The sequence below is a fragment of the Leptinotarsa decemlineata genome, unplaced genomic scaffold (assembly GCF_025532065.1).
Source record: "Leptinotarsa decemlineata unplaced genomic scaffold, Ldec_3_MD MMD2_tig00004433_RagTag_RagTag, whole genome shotgun sequence".
In the NCBI taxonomy this organism is placed as follows: Eukaryota; Metazoa; Arthropoda; class Insecta; order Coleoptera; family Chrysomelidae; genus Leptinotarsa; species Leptinotarsa decemlineata.
Window position 1 is genome coordinate 355,374 of NW_027412608.1, and position 17,933 is coordinate 373,306.

The 17,933-nt window shown below is 35.1% G+C and overlaps 1 protein-coding gene and 1 long non-coding RNA gene across 5 annotated transcripts in view; one reads left to right on the forward strand and one right to left on the reverse strand.

The window, feature by feature from the left end:
* The window catches only part of LOC111508414 (uncharacterized), a 546,485-nt gene that overhangs the window by 90,431 nt on the left and 438,121 nt on the right, over positions 1-17,933 (forward strand). The window lies entirely within an intron of this gene.
* On the reverse strand, positions 12,512-15,414 carry LOC141484115 (uncharacterized). The gene is made up of 4 exons (XR_012466481.1): positions 14,926-15,414; positions 14,668-14,831; positions 14,093-14,354; positions 12,512-14,061 (listed from the first exon to the last, which is right to left on the reverse strand). It is a non-coding gene; the product is annotated as an uncharacterized lncRNA (long non-coding RNA).

Genomic DNA, 17,933 nt, shown 5'->3' on the forward strand with positions numbered 1-17,933 from the left:
TGTTCATACTTACGAAAGTGAGGTTAAAATGAAGTTGACACAGAAGTAACAAAGAGGATCCTCATATTTGTATGTCAGGATTAAAATTGGTTGAAAACATGTACTATTCAGTTTATCCAATGCATGTTTGGTCACAGTCATCGCAATTTATTCTGTATATTACGCTCGATTTCTCTAAATGTTTTTATGGAGTTTTTGTTTTTGAAAAATGTTTAGACACAGTTAGTATGTTCTTTTTTTCAATTTTTATGTTTGTAAATTTAAAAATGTTAATGAGTTCATTAGTAAGTTCTTCAATGTAGTGAAGAGATCTATAAATTGGAATTGTATTATTTTGAAGGTTATTTGTATCACTCTGATTTATGGGTGTCACAGAATTTTTACCTTTAGAATTATCAATGCCTTGGTAGTTAAAGAGAAATTTGTTAATTGATTTAAGAGGATAGAAATTAACAATTGTATTGTATATTGTAATTTCACTTAGGTGATTAATGTCTGGTTTTTTTTCATACAATTGAACAGACATTAATCACCTACGTAAAATTTATTGCTACTTATTGACTACTTATTGATTCTAGACAAGAACTTTCACGATAATAATATCAATTTGAACAATTCTATTGTATAATCAGGTCTTAATTTTAATCTAATCATAAACATTTCAAACAGAACAATTTTACATTATAAACTAGAGTACACTTAGTACTCCTAGTGACATTTTAAGCCTTCTATCACTTGTCAGTAGTTAGTCTGTCATATTTCAAAGTTCTAACCTCGAACTCGTTCATTCAAATCTTGCACACACGATGTCAACGACGGTCTGTGAGAAAAATATATTTAAAAAAAAATTTGTAATTCAGAATTGTATATCAATGTTCATCTTCACCAATGTCTTACCATTGTCATGTCTTACTTTGTCATGTAAGTCATGAGCATGTAGTTTCCCTGAAGATGGAAATACAATTTGCTGAAAGCTTGGACTAACTTAAAAGAGTACTCATTTACTTGCTGCAATACCCCACCATCCAACAGTATTCTCAACTAGTCAGCAACGACTACCCTTCCTCTATATACAGGGTGTCCCATATAAAACTCCGCGGGCAAATATCTAAAAAATGAAAAAGAATATCCATATTTTGTGGAAGCTGAGAATTTTGGTGTCAAAGGGTTCTCTTATTTACGTAGAGATCCAGCACTAGGCGTCATCCGTTAGGGCGTTGCGACACCGACGCCAATTTTTTTTAATGGTAACTCAGTATTTTCAACTGGTTTTTGAATTCTGCATTAAATTCTGAATTCTGCCATATATCACACTTGTAGTTTTCCTTGAATACTGATAAAAAAAGGCAATTTTATTGCGTATTATAAAGAAGGCCATGAATAAGTCAAAATAAATGTATTCATCGATCTGTCAGAAGACCTGTCAGATTTGACGAAAGTGTATTCAGTTTTGTGTTTGTTGAATGGAAATTGTGTGAATTGAAAAATGGTTCAATTTTCAAATGCAAAAAAGTTGGATATGATATGTATTTACGGCGAAGCAAGAAGAAATTCAAAAGAAGCATTGAGAATATACGCTAATCTGTATCCTGACAGAAAATTGTTGTCAGACAAAACATTCGGTGGCTTAGCCAAATCTTTGGCACGAAATGGATGTTTTAATGAACGGAAGTGAAAAAAACCAAAAACGGCTACTGATGAGAATCACACTATTGCAGTGCTAGGTCAAAATGGTGTTAGAACAATATAGTTCTACCAGACAAGTAGAAATGCATTGTAACATTTTGAAATCGTCAATACAACGTATTTTGTCAAAAAACAAATTCCATCCATACAAAATACATTTGGTTCAAGGACTACATCCAGGTAATAATCTTCATGTTTCATTTTCAATAACTAAAATATGTTACCATATTCAGGAGATGCTGATAGAATACTGAACTTCATTGCATAATTTCTCATATTGTACTTCCATTATACAAATTTTGTAGCTTTTTCTTGAAGATGAAAATAAATTTTATCGAAATATTGGAATAAGTGAAATAGAGTGTTGAAAATCTCTGACATCCAATTTCACAAAAAAATCTTGATATTTTGCTTAAACTTTTTCTTGATAACTCATATCCTTTAAGTATGTTGAAAAATATTTTGTTTAATTCCTCATCCATATCAGAAATTACTCTAACTTTTCCACCAAACCCAAATATAATTGGAAACAATGAAAATAATATTGCTCCAACTCAAGTTTTTTACAGTACTTCACCCTTCATTAGGGAGATCACTCCCAAACCCTCTAGAATGTTCAACGAATCACCTTATATTAAAATAGCCATCAAAGCAGTACTCACAAATAGAACTTTATACACCAGAGTCAAAGATAAACCCCCCTCACTTTTCGAACGAATGTGATATTCCATGTCAATCGCGCAACAAAAACTATGTTGGTCAAACGTCAAGAACTTCAAGCTCCAAAATAACCTCTCACAAAAGTGATTGTAGACACCACCCTGAAAGATGTGCTCTAGCTGAACATGTCAAGAAGTTTGACCACCATATGAATTTTGATGCCACTAAGGTCTTAGCTAGTGAAACACATTTAACAAAAAGGTCCTTTCTTGAAATGACCTTCATTGCTGAAAATAAAAATTGCATTAATAAAAAAAAACAGATATTAATCATCTCAGTGAGATATATTCCTATATTTTGATGTTGGATAAAAATCCATACAACAATGTTTCAATGAATTCATCAAATCTAGCATCAATAGAATAATGTACTTTATATTTTTAATCCAAATGTTATTATCCTAAATTCACTTTTAAAATCTTCACAGGTGGAAATTTCCAAAGAGTTCTTTGCAATTTAAAGTTGGCAACAGCTTTTATCACTAGAACCACGCAAATATGTCATGTCAACTATCTGTGAAGCCTAACCAAAAGAAACGTTTCGTGAAATTTTGACATGTGACATTATTCTTCTTTCAAAACAATTTTAAACTGTAACGTTTTTCATCAAATATTTTATCCAATATTAGACATTCTTTCCCCATTTCTATAAATGTATTGTATCAATGCTCATTCAACATGTTGTGTCCAATATTTTACATAACCATCGTATGAAACATCCTCAAAAAGTTGTAAGTCAACCATTCATATTTATTTATTATTATTACTTACACCCACAATTTGTAGCATCCCTGATGATGGAAACAATTTATTAATTCTCCGAAAGTTTGGACAAACTTTGAAGAGTACTCTTTCATTTGCTGCTAAGCCACTATTTGTTAGTTCTATTCCTAACTAGTCAGCAACGACTACCCTCTCCTCATACATAGTGTAACTGAATAAGTGTAAAAAATTTAAGGAGGTGATTCCTCATCGAAAAAAAGATAGGATCTTTCATATAAAAAAATTTCATTGGAGCATCCCTTGTTAAGATACAGCCCCTTAAAGGGGTACATAAAATTTGTTTAACAATTTTTTTCACAAGCACTAAAAAAATTACAATATTGAAATTGTCCTCCGGAAAGGTAATAGTCGGGTTCCTTTGAGGGGGCGTGTCTTACGACTCCGCCCCCGTCGACCGCATTTACCCTTCGTCGTTGCTGCGGCCGGCTGGCCTCCCAGACCTGAGCCCTTGGGATTTCAGGACTCACCTCTCGCCTGGGTGCAACGGGAGGTTGGTTTGCGTCGGTTCGCTCGTCTGGAATTTGAAACTCCTTGTGGAGGTACTGACCCCGCCATGAGGCCACCCCCAAGCCTCACTCGGCTTCAGGGTGACTCCCTGGCATTCCTCCACCCCTAGCTCCCTCCTGGGGGCATCGCGACGCCTGGCGTTGGACGACCTTTGCTTCGTCGCTTACTTTCCTGTTGTCAGCATCTCCAAAGCCTTCTTTGCTTTGGAAACGCTGTCCTTCACCGCACCTCTCGAAACTTTCCTTGTTTCGAAAGTCCTGTCCGGTGGTTCTTCTGTCGAAACATTCGCTGTTTCGAAAGTCCTGTCCATGATAGCATGATTCTCTTGTCGGGTTTGACAATGGCTTCGACATTTGGCTAATTACTGTTGTCACAGGATGGCTGTACACCCTGTGAAATCTTACCCTTGGTGACTCTACTACATACGTATGTATCACCGCCTTAATGTTTTCACTCAAAACCTTTCGTTCGGGAAAAACTCTCAAGTCTAGAGGCAGACAACCCTCCGGTTGTCGCCGCCGGTTAAAAATTTCAAATCGTTCCGGTTGTTGCGGTTCTGATGAAAAACGCTGTTGGCTCGTTTTCGGAGCCGATCTCAGCATAGGAGATAGCGTTTTCATGTTTAACATCTCGCTAGACCCTAATTGGGGTTCGCTCTGTGGATGTTTTCTAGTGGAGACCGTTCTTGGCGTTGTCAATTCAGCTCGCATGTCGAGCAATTGACGAAGACTGGCCTGGTGCATGCTCCTGGTCCTGGACAACACCTCTCCTTGGAGACGATGTCCATTTTCTTGGAGTAACGTCTCCTGACGTTCTCTTGCAAATGTTTCTTGATCCATTTGTAACGTGTTCGGTATATTTAATGCCCTGAAACGGTTTAATACAATTTCACTATTTCGCGATTTGAAGACTCTGTCCTTTGTGTCATGTCGAGTTCTCTAGCTACTCGACTTGCTGAAAAACCACCAATGCCCAAGGTTTGTCGCTCTGCGTCCACGGGAGAGGCACTAGTCCTCGTGCGCAAAAGGTCTACGTTGAGTAGAGGATGCCCTCAGACTGGCCATCTCTACCGGAGTTCTCGGAATACTGTTTCCTATGAAAACAGAGTCCTGGGGAGTTCCGCGTCTGCTTGTAGAAGTCGCACTCAGGCGGCTAAGTGTGTCTGACAAGGAACTGGATTGACCGAAGCTTGTGGTCTCGCGGTTTGGCACTGGCGTATTTTCTGCAAGCTGCGCTCGCGCTTGTCTTGCTCTAGTCTGCATTTCGATTTCAAGTTTCCCTAAAATGACTCTGACGAGGAAATAGTCAGAGGGAAGGATTCACGGAAATCTAATATTTTTTTAAGTTCACCCTTGGATCGCGAAGCTACTTTCCTATCCAAGGCCTACAGGGTGAACTGAGCTAGTGATTTAGATACAAGGAGCCTAACGGTTGAACAGCACCCTAGGATGAGGGCCGCTCGCAGGATAAGGTAGAAAGGTATCGTAATCCTGGAAGGTCCCAACGGTTATGTTGAGTCGTTCGCCCGAAGGACGTAACTAATAATGTCTTGACCCTCCCGAGTTTAATTTCGAAACACCTCGATCGTTAACACCTCAAGGTGATCGGGTGGAGTGAAACCGGGCAACTTTAGTAGGGACCTGCTCTTCCTTTGCAGGATTTGGGCTGCTTTCCTCTGGCGGAGTGCCAAAAGGAACCTGGACAAACGTAAGGTATGATTAAGCACATCAATAAGTTATCGAACCAATAATCTGCTCCAGTATAAGCTCTGTTAAATCCCAGAGTTTCCACAATCCTAGAATTCCTCGAATAAATATCCAGCCACTGGTCTGTTCTGATTTATTCTCTATTGGTCCTAGAGATTCCTAATTCCAGTAAGAATTCTTCCAATTCCACTGTTTGATGATAACCGCAGATCCCTAACAACTCCTGTGTTGTGCTTTGTCTCTATTAAGTTCTGAAAAGAACCAGAGACTCGAATTATTTCAATAAATCCCAACCGCAGCTTCAAACTTTCGAAAAATCTTCGGATTTTTAAGATCGCTGCTACTCGCTCGATGTTCAAACTTCGACTAACTATCGTGGCTTGGAAATCCGTATATTTATCCTAAATAAACGGGCTCTCTTCCGCGCCACTTTCAGCCAATCAGCTATCGCAAAAGCCGTGCGATCCACCGGTGTGAAGTTAGCAGCCAAAGTCAGCAGCTTTTTTTTCCGGAAATACCCGAATGGTCAGTAGCGTACCGAAATCGTGATAATGTTTTTTGGGTTTCTGATGTGCCTTGACGTGAAAGCATATAGCTATACTGTATATTCTGTATCAAGACAAATCTCTTCGGTCCCGTCCAAGAGGGTTAAACACACCCCCAAAATGAAAAAAATTCTTGAAGTATGAAGGAAACGAAAAGCCACTTTGAAATCAATACGAATGATTTGTATCATTATATTCTTTTCTCGGTATGAATGAAAATCTCTTCGGCCCCGTCCAAAAGGGTTAAACACACCCCCGAAATGAAAAAAATTCTTGAAGTATGAAGGAAACGAAAAGCCACTTTGAAATCAATACGAATGATTTGTATCATTATATTCTTTACTCGGTATGAATGAAAATCTCTTCGGCCCCATCAAGGAGGGTTAAACACACCCCTAAAATGAAAAAAAATCTCTTGAAGTATGAAGGAAACGAAAAGCCACTTTGGAATCAATACGAATGATTTGTATCATAATATTCCCCACTCGGAATAAATGAAAATCTCTTCGGCCCCGTCCAAGAGGGTTAAACACACCCCCAAAACCCAAAATGAAAAAAATTCTTGAAGTATGAAGGAAACGAAAAGCCACTTTGAAATCAATAAGAATGATTTGTATCATTATATTCTTTACTCGGTTTAAATGAAAATCTTTTCGGCCCCGTCCAAGAGGATTAAACACACCCCCAAAATGAAAAAAATTCTTGAAGTATGAAGGAAACGAAAAGCCACTTTGAAATCAATACGAATGATTTGTATCATTATATTCTTCACTCGGTTTAAATGAAAATCTCTTCGGCCCCGTCCAAGAGGGTTAAATACACCCCCGAAATGAAAAAAATTCTTGGAGTATGAAGGAAATAAAAAGCCACTTTGAAATCAATAAGAATGATTTGTATCATTATATTCTTTACTCGGTTCAGATGAAAATCTCTTCGGCCCCGTCCAAGAGGGTTAAATACACCCCCGAAATGAAAAAAATTCTTGGAGTATGAAGGAAACGAAAAGCCACTTTGAAATGAATAAGAATGATTTGTATCATTATATTCTTTACTCGGTTTAAATGAAAATCTCTTCGGCCCCGTCCAAGATGGTTAAACACACCCCCAAAATGAAAACAATTCTTGAAGTATGAAGGAAACGAAAAGCCACTTTGAAATCAATAAGAATGATTTGTATCATTATATTCTTTACTCGGAATAAATGAAAATCTCTTCGGCCCCGTCCAAGAGGGTTAAACACACCCCCAAAATGAAAAAAAATCTTGATGTATGAAGGAAACGAAAAGCCACTTTGAAATCAATAAGAATGATTTGTATCATTATATTCTTCACTCGGTTTAAATGAAAATCTCTTCGGCCCCGTCCAAGAGGTTTAAATACACCCCCGAAATAAAAAAAATTCTTGAAGTATGAAGGAAACGAAAAGCCACTTTGAAATCAATAAGAATGATTTGTGTCATTATATTCTTCACTCGGTTTAAATGAAAATCTCTTCGGCCCCGTCCAAGAGGGTTAAACACACCCCCGAATTGAAAAAAATTCTTGAAGTATGAAGGAAACAAAAAGCCACTTTGAAATCAATACGAATGATTTGTATCATCATATTCTTCACTCGGAATAAATGAAAATCTCTTCGGCCCCGTCCAAGAGGGTTAAACACACCCCCAAAATGAAAAAAACGAAATGCCACTTTGAAATTGATACGAATGATTATTATCGTTACATTTGATATTTGGTATCCAGGAAAATTTCTTTGGTCTCGTTCAAGAGAAATATGATAGTATTATTTGTCTTTATTGCCAAAAATTGGGAAGAGAAATTGAGAATTCTGAGATCTGTTGTCATAACTCCACCAACAAAGCTTATATTCGATTATGAAACTTAATAAATTCACAATTTTCATATTATTCAAATAGAACAGGTTAGTGATAAAGATGAAGGTGTATCCTAGATATGAAATTGTCGAAGGAAACTTTATAGACAAAATTCACATGGAATAATACTTAAACTACTAGAAAGCATGTGTGTTTGGTTTTCTTCAAACAAACATACGAAAATTTCATTTCTGTCTCTTCGTTTGAGGTTGACAAAATAATTTTATTTCCCATAATAATTATCTTATTATTTCTACTTTCGGGAATGTGTGAAACCTCAAGGGCTTCTTGTCCTAGAACCAACTTCGAACAATCGATTCCTACAAACAAAATTTTTCATCAAGCATTATGGGTTTCATTTGTGAAAATATTGAATCGAATGATCTGGACAATTAACCAACTGCAAAGCGTCGAATAAAATCGTAAATGAGTTTCTAACAAAATGTTTCGAAACTCACTGGATAGCAAATAATGAACTTTTTTATTGACATCTCGCTCGTCAGTTCGAAAGTTCTTCGAACTTCTATTGTTGAAGTTTTATAGTTTGTCTTTTACATACACTTTCATTAGCCGATGCAATTCTTGGAGAGTCACCCTGTAGGAACTAGTGTAAATCTAGAAAATCCTTTGCATCCAAATCATTTTTCAATCAAGTAAACACACTTTAGATATCAGTTTCAGGTAATATTCATGATAGAAATCAGTAGAATTGCATTTTCAATTGATATTTTGAAGAATAAAGTGTTACCTTACATAGGGCTATAATCTCAATTCAACTTTATGAAAGTAAAGCTACTTCAAATATTCTCAAATATGAAATTTGACATCAATCTAATAGTTAGAACTCAAGTTACAGCCTTTAATATCACGTTAAAAAATTGTAAAACGCACCTAAGCCACGTAATGTCTGCTGATAAAGACTGCTACAAGCAAGCTACATCTGTTCATCGCGTCGCGTCGGCTAAACCGTGATAGAGTCTCGCTCTCTGAATATACCTTATGCTCACTTCGCTGACTGTGGCCTTAACTTCAGTATACAATTTTTGTGCTTGACTATCTTATTTTTAAGAAGTTAACAAAAATGTGCCCTTTTTTATTTTCAAATTCGTATTGTCTTTCTGTTCAGTAGATTTAAAATCATCAGTTTCTTTTTAGTTTTTACTTTGGATAAGTTGGTATTTGATTTTATTTTAGTCAGTTTCATTTAGTTGATTGTTTCAAAAATGGAAAGTAAACATTTATCTAAACTGAAGCTTTACGATTCTATTGCCGAAGAACTCAAGCAATATTGTCCTTCGTATGATTTTGACCAGAAATTTAATGAACTAATAACAAAGAAAATTGCATTGTCCATGAAGAATAAGAAATATCAGTTCCCAAGCGTTATTTCGCGAATTATAAATGATACTGAAAGTTTCAAAATGTATTTCCATCAAAAATACTTTGAAAATGATTACTCCGGAAAAAATTCATGCAACCAGTTGGAATTATCTTTATTGAAGAAAGGATTCGATAAAAAGAAAATTTGCAAAAATTGGAGGAATAAAAATTCTCTCTATGAAAAAATTTGTGCAGATCTTTGCTTGAAAAACTCCATCAAAAATAGAAAAAGAGTATATAACACTTGTATATAACACAAAAATCCATGTTGAATCCAGTGTCACGAATGCCGAAGATTTGAATGAATCGAATAATTCCGGATTGTCATTACAGGAAATTATGCCCTTGAATGTTGTAAATAATCGTCATACAATATATAGCGACGCTTATAGTAGCAAAGATGCATCAATTCGTATTTATAGTAAAGATACAAATAATAGTAGTGTGATTGAAAATGAAAACGGATCCAGAAGTTATTTTGAAAAATTATCATCAAAGCAATGTTTCTACGAATCGACCCCGTTGATATCGAATAAGGATATCCCATCTTCCAACAGACGATATGCTGAAATCGCAGATGTCACAGAATTCGACGCTAATAATACTGAAAATTTGAATTTTGCCTTACCGTCGAATATAGAAAGTGCTTATGATTCGCAAAAAGAATCTCTCAATGTAGTAAACCCTTCGGTAAACAATTGTGCTTTGACAGAAAATGAAAGTAATATTGCCTCAACACTTCAAAACGGAAAGTGTCAAATCACCCCAGAGGACTTTGACATTCCAAAGGAATTGTATAATTTGTCGAGTCCATCTTCTGACGATAATATTTTACCAATTGATTCCAGAAATATCAGTAGAGAGACAAAAAAAACAAATAAATATATCACATTCAAGGAATGCGTTATTTTAGAAGGGTCGTTTACTATTGAGAGACATATATGGAAGTTGATATTTACAAATGGCAAACTAAGCAAAAAGTATTATCCCTATTACATTCGCAATAGAATTAGGAAATATGTCAATAACGTTTGCTTGATAATTTTCAAATTCGTAAAATATAACAAGAAAAATAAATCGATCAATATATTTGGGGTATGCAAACACAATTCATATAAATGCAAAAAATTCAAAATCACTATTCTCGATAGACACGTGAATGTTTACAGTTCTTCTTTAAATTATAATCATACCAATTTTTTAACTGGTAACGTGACAGGCCTGGAAAGATTAATGGTAAAGAAAAAATTGTTCAAAGAAATGCCATCAAATTACAAAAAACAAATGTTACTGACCGCCAATCAAAAAATACTTTCTATGGGAAAAAATTTACAACACATTAAATCTGATACCGTTGTGAGAAAAATTAAATCGGAAGCCTTAGCTCACTTTGACAGGAGCAATGATGATTTGTTGGACATAATTTTCATGCAGAAAGATCATCCTGAATTCATCAAAGAAGTTTGTGTTCCATTCAATGTCAAACTATATAGCGAAGAGCAACTAGAGGTTTTGAAATCTCAGAAATCAGATGATCAATTACCCTTGATATATTTTGATGCTACCGGTGGAGTCGTGAGAAGTCCAATGACTCAAACAAAAAGAATTATCTTTTATACGGCGGTTATATTACTCAAGAAACCTGAAAGAATATATCCCATTTTCTCTATGATATCATCTGTACATGACTCAAATACAATTTTCAAGTTACTTCATGACTTCAGATACTTCTGTGAATGTAGTAACATTTGGCCAACATTTTCTGGTGTTGTATCAGATTTTTCCTTTGCAAAGTTGCATGCAATATGCAAAGCTTCATTTCTGGAGTATCTTCAAACTTGTTACAGAATAAACGAGGGAAATGATCCAGCATCAAAACCAATAAGAGTTCACTTATGCTGTGCTCATTACATGAAGATGGTTTCCAAAGATGTTGATATTGAGGCAAAAAATGATCACCAAAAAGGATTTTTTTAAGATTTAATAGCATCTGCTATATTGATCAACGATTTGAAATATTTTGACAGATTTGTAGAGAATGTGTACATTTTGTTAAAATCCAAATATGTCTGAATGAGAACAAAAACTGCCGAATATTTGGTCAGTGTCCCATCCTCAATAAACTGCGAAACGTATTCGTTTAATGAGGAAAGTGGGGAAAAATTAGAATCTGATTCTATTTATCCAAAATCGAAAGGACTTCTGAAATCCTCCCCTTATTATCAAAGATTTGTAATGCTAATAAAAAATATCGAGTTGGAAAATGAAGGTGACACTGAGAACGTGTATTATAATGAGACATTTTTTCAACTCATGTTACACAAGTATTTATCTTTGTGTCCAATATGGAGTGCCTTAATGCTTGAAGAAAAATATTCACTCAGCAATTCCGTTGTGGAAAACTATTTTAGACAACTAAAGAACATTAAATTGAAGGGAGAGAAAAATTTAAAATGTTCTCATTTTGTAAGAAAATTGAGAGAAGATGTATTATCTATGAATATAGAATGTAATTTAGGGATTGGGAAGTCTCGTCTGACGAAAGGTGACAACACAGACGAAAAATATTGTGAAGAACGTTGGCAACGAAAACCGAAAAAAAATGCAGGAACACATTTCGAAGGAATGTTTTTAAAAAGGAATTACTTTTCAACTATTAGCGACAGTATTATTTTTCCAGAAGATGACAATGAATTGCCACAATGTGCTTATTGCGGACATGGTATCATTAATGAGAAGACAGATTGGGTCAAATGCGATCAATGTGAAAGATGGATTTATCAAAAATGTGATCAAGATATACGTGATGTTAAGAAATCATACGAAGAAACTTTTGTTTGCAAATTATGTTTGCGAAATCCAATGGATATCAAAAATTCTTCAGTCTCCAAATTTGTAATGCTCCGACAAAAATGTGAGACATTTTTGAATAATCCGAAGTTAACCAAAACAGAGAGAAAAACTTTAGAGAAGATTACTCGAGAACAAAGAAATTGCTTGAGATGGCACGAAGAAAGAAAAGTGAGAGTCACGTCGTCATATTTTGGAAGGATATGTAAGGTTAAGAAAGTCGACTCATTCAGAAATATCATCCATACTATCTCGAAACAATCACCTAACAAATGCCCGGCGGTACTACATGGAATAAAATATGAAAAGTTAGCAATAAGAAAATATATCGACCACGAATAATTTTCGAAAGTTGACATTACAGCGGGCTTGGTGGGCAAAACCGCGGAACGCCCCCGTATAATGATTGTGATCGTACACAATAACCTCTTTGCGGGCGAACGGTTTTTCGCAAATATGACAAGTCGTTGCAGCACCGATATTATTTAAAGGCACTGTCATCGGCTCAATATTCTTAATTTTAGATTCAACAAATTTTGCAATATCAGACAACTCATCGGCAAACCATTTCATACAGTCTTCACCTCGATAGCTTTTGAAATGAGAGAGACTGTCGTCATAGGAACACTTGAAGTAGTAGCCTGCACTGAAAGGTATATGTTTTTGGTATTTTGTAGTTTTGTTAGATATGCTTTCGTTACATTTTTCCAACAGTGACTCGAAATCAGCAAAAATTATAAACGGGCATTTTTGTTTATAAACATAATTTCGAAATTCTACATAATCGTATGTAGGAAAGGAAATTTTATAATCATTCACTTTTTCGCACAAAATAGTATGATCATTTAATTTTTGCTGACTTGAAAAATAATTTAGGCATCTATCACAAAAGAATTTTTTGTCTTTCTTTTTGTTCAATTGGTTACTTAATAATCGAGACATGTCTTTGATCCAACAATAATGGAATTTAATTTCAGTCTCGTCATCGTCATTAATGGGTGGAGCCTCATAATCGTTCAATTTTGGAAAATATTTGTCTTGAATTAATAACAAATTAACATGTCTGTCTCGTTTTGTTGTCGTGAGTCTGGCAGGTACTACTACAAAAAATGATTTTTCCTTTGCTTGATTCAATTCCAAAGAGTAAACGTTTACAGAAATATTATTAAGTTTTTCAAATTTGGAGATTTGATGTAAATCCATTGGAGTATTCAGCCCTGTAGTATTCAAAACTGAAGAATAGTGTGGATATTTTGACACTCTATTAGTTTTTTTGCTACAGGATACAAGGCGCTAATAATAATCCAGAAGAAGCACATTTCGTCATTGTTTTGTACATTAATGCATGCCTTCTTCCTTGCGATTTCTTGTGGCAATGGAATGAAAGAAGAACCGTTACCAATGACATATTTATTAATTGCTATTTCCAACAAAATAATTTTACTCAAAGCCCACCCCGACAATTGTTCTTCAAATTCGCCTAATTTATTCAATATAATATCCACAGCGTTTTCATTGTACCAAGCAGTCAAGTCCGTACCTGAATCGATAACTTTATTTGGCGTACTGAAATATTTACGATCAACAATTTCCCCATCATTTGATTTTTTAATAAAATCCCCTGATAAAGTAAAATTAACTTTGAGGCATGACATTTGTTTCAAAATTTTGGAAATCTCACGTTTGAATAATGGAATGGCATCGTCTAGAAACTTTTTAGGATCTTTATGAGTTAAATTGATGATTACCCCCGTTGTTACTCTACGATTGAAAACATTGTTAACAGTTTGCCACTTTACCCTGGAGCTCCGTCGCTTCAAACCCGAGCCTGTATATTTATTATTCATCATTTTGACAATCACTTTGAAGCGTTTCAATTCCCCAATTTTTGTAATTATTTTCTTTTTTTCCCCAACCGAAAATTTAATTTTTTTCATAGCTAAAATGCATTTCCTTATATGTTTATTAATAAATTGTATAGCTTGTTTGGCAATATACTCTGAATAATTATCTCTAATAACTAAAAGGTGATTATCAATTACCGACTTAGTTTTTGGAAAATCAATCATTTGGATTCTATTTATTGACATGACTCACCGATATTTTGTTCACAAATGAAATTTTAGGTCTTATGAGTCGGTTTTGTAAGCTGCAGAGAATTGAATTTCGTTCTGTGGACACTGTTGAGATGGTTCTGGAAGCTGCTGTGATTTGAAACTCGATGTGGAAAAGGTTGCTAAGACGATTTTGGATGTGGTTGTTGAGATGACTCTGAAGTTATACTGCACACGTTGATGTAGTGTTCTGAAATAAATGCAATCTTCAATATAAACATACACCAAAGAAAAATAAAATTCAAGAGTGGGGGTAATATCTTTCATGGAGTGATTGTGAAAAATGAGCGAGCTACAGTTATAATTGAAAAAATCAACTGTCATTCAAAACAACGAATTTAAAACACATATTCTGCAAGTACTAAACACATAAAAAATATTGAAAACACTTCTTTATGCGGATCATATCTATGAATGAAAAAAAAATTGAGTCGAACAAAAAATATAGTATACAACCACAAACTCTATACATATATTGAACAGAGAAAAAAAACAGTACTTACCTTAATTTCGTACAATTTCAAATGAAACAACACGACAGCGTATTTTCTAAATGCTTCTCACGATGTTGGCTGTCAATTTCTTCTGCGGCGTCTCTACAGGTGAATCTGCTATTTTGTTATTTGGTTTCCTCTCCAGGACTGAAATTGAATTTCAGGAAATCCACCTGCGAGAAATCAAAAATAAAAAAACAATGTTTCAAATTATACGAACACTCTCTTAATAAACGACAACATGAATGAAAGTTATTCGTAACTCACTATGCGTTTTATTCAACTAGAAAGCTGCTCACAAAATGAGCTTCTGTTTACTATATTATAAATGTGTATATAGACAAGATATGGCATTGTCAAAGGCAAATAGATAAAATACGAAAAAAACTCTTATTCAGCTTGGATGATTTTCGAGTAAAATTCATAATCACGTTTCCCGGTTCTGAGGCTGCCATCTAACATCAAAACAAATTGTGCGGTACAATAATTACTGTAAGAGATAGTATTCGAGAAAAATGGATGTCAGCAATTACCGGTTCTTATCTTTTATTCATTATTAAAGATTGAGAAATATCAGTAATTGTTATTTCTTGTCTTCTGATGTATGTAGGATAAAAATGGTAGTCCAGGGTTGGCTTGAGGAATACGTAAATACCTCTGAACCGTTTTGTATTACAAAATAATTGAAAAAAACGTTAATCCTCAAAAACTATGTATAGAAAAACACTCAAGTATATTTTGGAAAATTAATGATAATTCAACAACTCTCACGACCTTTGAATTAAATTAAATTTGAATAAATTCTTTTGTGAAAAAGTCAAAACCGTATAAAAAATCTTGCAATAAAAATTCATAAAGTGAACATGAAAAACACTTACTTTCAGATAAAATCGTTGCACTTGTCACTAGTATCACTGATACAACTAACTCATCATTTTGCCTCGCAGGAGGTATTTATAGGAAAATAAGTGATGACATATTTCAAAACCAAACAAAGAGCCTTTGTTCCGTCGCTTTGAGAACTGCATATCTCTGGGTGCTGATTCGGCATTGACAGTGATCAATGTCACCTTGGCTAAGAATAGGAAAATAGGTGATGACATATTATGCAATCAAACAAAGAGCCTTTGTTTCGTCACTTTGAGCCACGTGTCTGGCTTTATCGATAAGTGATAGCGATAATGCTGCATACCTATATTATATATTTTCACCAACTTGAAATAAAACAAAAAATTTACTGTTTCAATCAAAATATTCATTTTTTTATTAAAATTCATAATTGTTGTACAAGTCTAATTAGAATATATACTGACATCGTAGATTCTATGATATCTCTATAAACGTCAAATTACATTTGTGACTTCTTTTCCTCTTGCCTCGTTGTGTGTTCTGGAACAAATTTAACAGTTTTTTTTAATGACGAAGATCTTGAAATATATTTTTCAATTCACATTTGAATGGTGTATTCTTTGGAATTGCGCCTGCGCAAATACCCTCATTGACTGATGTCGAACGAATCTATTTCCATTATTTACACTAGCCTTATCGCATATTTTCTTGGAATTTGTCCCACATTCGGTACGTTCACATATTGAACAGAAATTATTGTAGTCGGAAGTACAAAATTTGTTTTTCAGCATCGTTGACGACATATTCTACACTCTGAGGCTGGAACACTTTGTCTTGAATGTGTAAATTATTCAACTGCTTGAGAACCATTTTCTTTTCCTCATATAATTGAATATCTTTACTTATTTGTTGGACACGTCTCTCAAATTCCCCTACTTTACGTCTGTATTCTCTGAATGCCATTTTATTACTAATGTTTGTTTACCAACGACGTACGAAACATCGTTTTCCTTCGAAACTATGCAAAACAACGTATTTTGAAATGTCATTGTCGAATACTTCGCTCTCCCATTGCCCTCACGTTGAGTCCACAACGCTTAACCTCTCGACACTTTTGAATCTCCTCTTTCTCCTGATGATGCTAACTTGGTTAACAAAGATACGAGACGTAGTGCCCTTTTGGCATGTTGGAATGCTGGACTTCTGTTGAACCGACATGTTTTTTCTTAAATGGTATATTTTGACGCACCCTGTACACTTCGACGTCATGTTTGTTTTCAATGATGTATTTTGAGACACCCCGTATACAATGACGGATCGCAGGTTGTCATATTTTTTTCTTAAATCTGATTCATTATTATAAAATATATCACTTTCGCGCTTCCAATTTTCGTCGAGTAGTTCACGATTAATTCCAAAACCGGCAACGCTACATTACTCCATACACATTGATTTATTGTACAACAGGCAACGCCGAACCTGCCATGCTGGCATGTATTGACATTTGACAGATGCAGTCTTATGAGTCTAGTGTTTACAGTGTCCTTCTTCAACCAATAGATAGTTCAGATAGTGACTCATAGATGACTCTGTGTGTTCTATAACTTAATTTTCAAACCGGCAACGCTACATTACTCCATAAACATTGATTTATTGTACAACTGGCAACACCTGCTTGCACTAGCAACCGGTAAAACCTCGATCTCCATCTCTCTTTGCATCGATTACGTCACACTCGCCTCTCGCTCTTACACACACATACACATCTTCACATGAAATAATAATTATTTCCCAAATCTAAGTATATTTTCCTATCTTCAATATGATAATGATGATCACAATCTATGGAAATCAAAAGTAAAAATGCTGTCAAGTTTAATGAATGAGTCAATTTCGGTCCCGACAAAACTAACGCTATAAATACCCAACATTCGCAGTTAACTTCAATATCTTACGATGGTGTAGAGGCTAAGGACAATGTCTACGGCGCGGACGATCCAGGTTCGAATCTCATAACTATAAACTTTTTTTAATTAAAATCACGTGACAAGGGGGCCTGAGCACTGATGCGGAATCCCAGGGGGGCCGAGGGCGGAGTACTAAGGGAGTTGATAGGTTAGGTAGAATACCAAGGGGGCCGAGTTCCATGCTTGAATCGCTACGATACTCGTTCCATCCTGCGTCGATTTCGATGAAGTTTCTGCTCCAGTATAAGCTCTGTTAAATCCCAGAGTTTCCACAATCCTAGAATTCCTCGAATAAATATCCAGCCACTGGTCTGTTCTGATTTATTCTCTATTGGTCCTAGAGATTCCTAATTCCAGTAAGAATTCTTCCAATTCCACTGTTTGATGATAACCGCAGATCCCTAACAACTCCTGTGTTGTGCTTTGTCTATATTAAGTTCTGAAAAGAACCAGAGACTC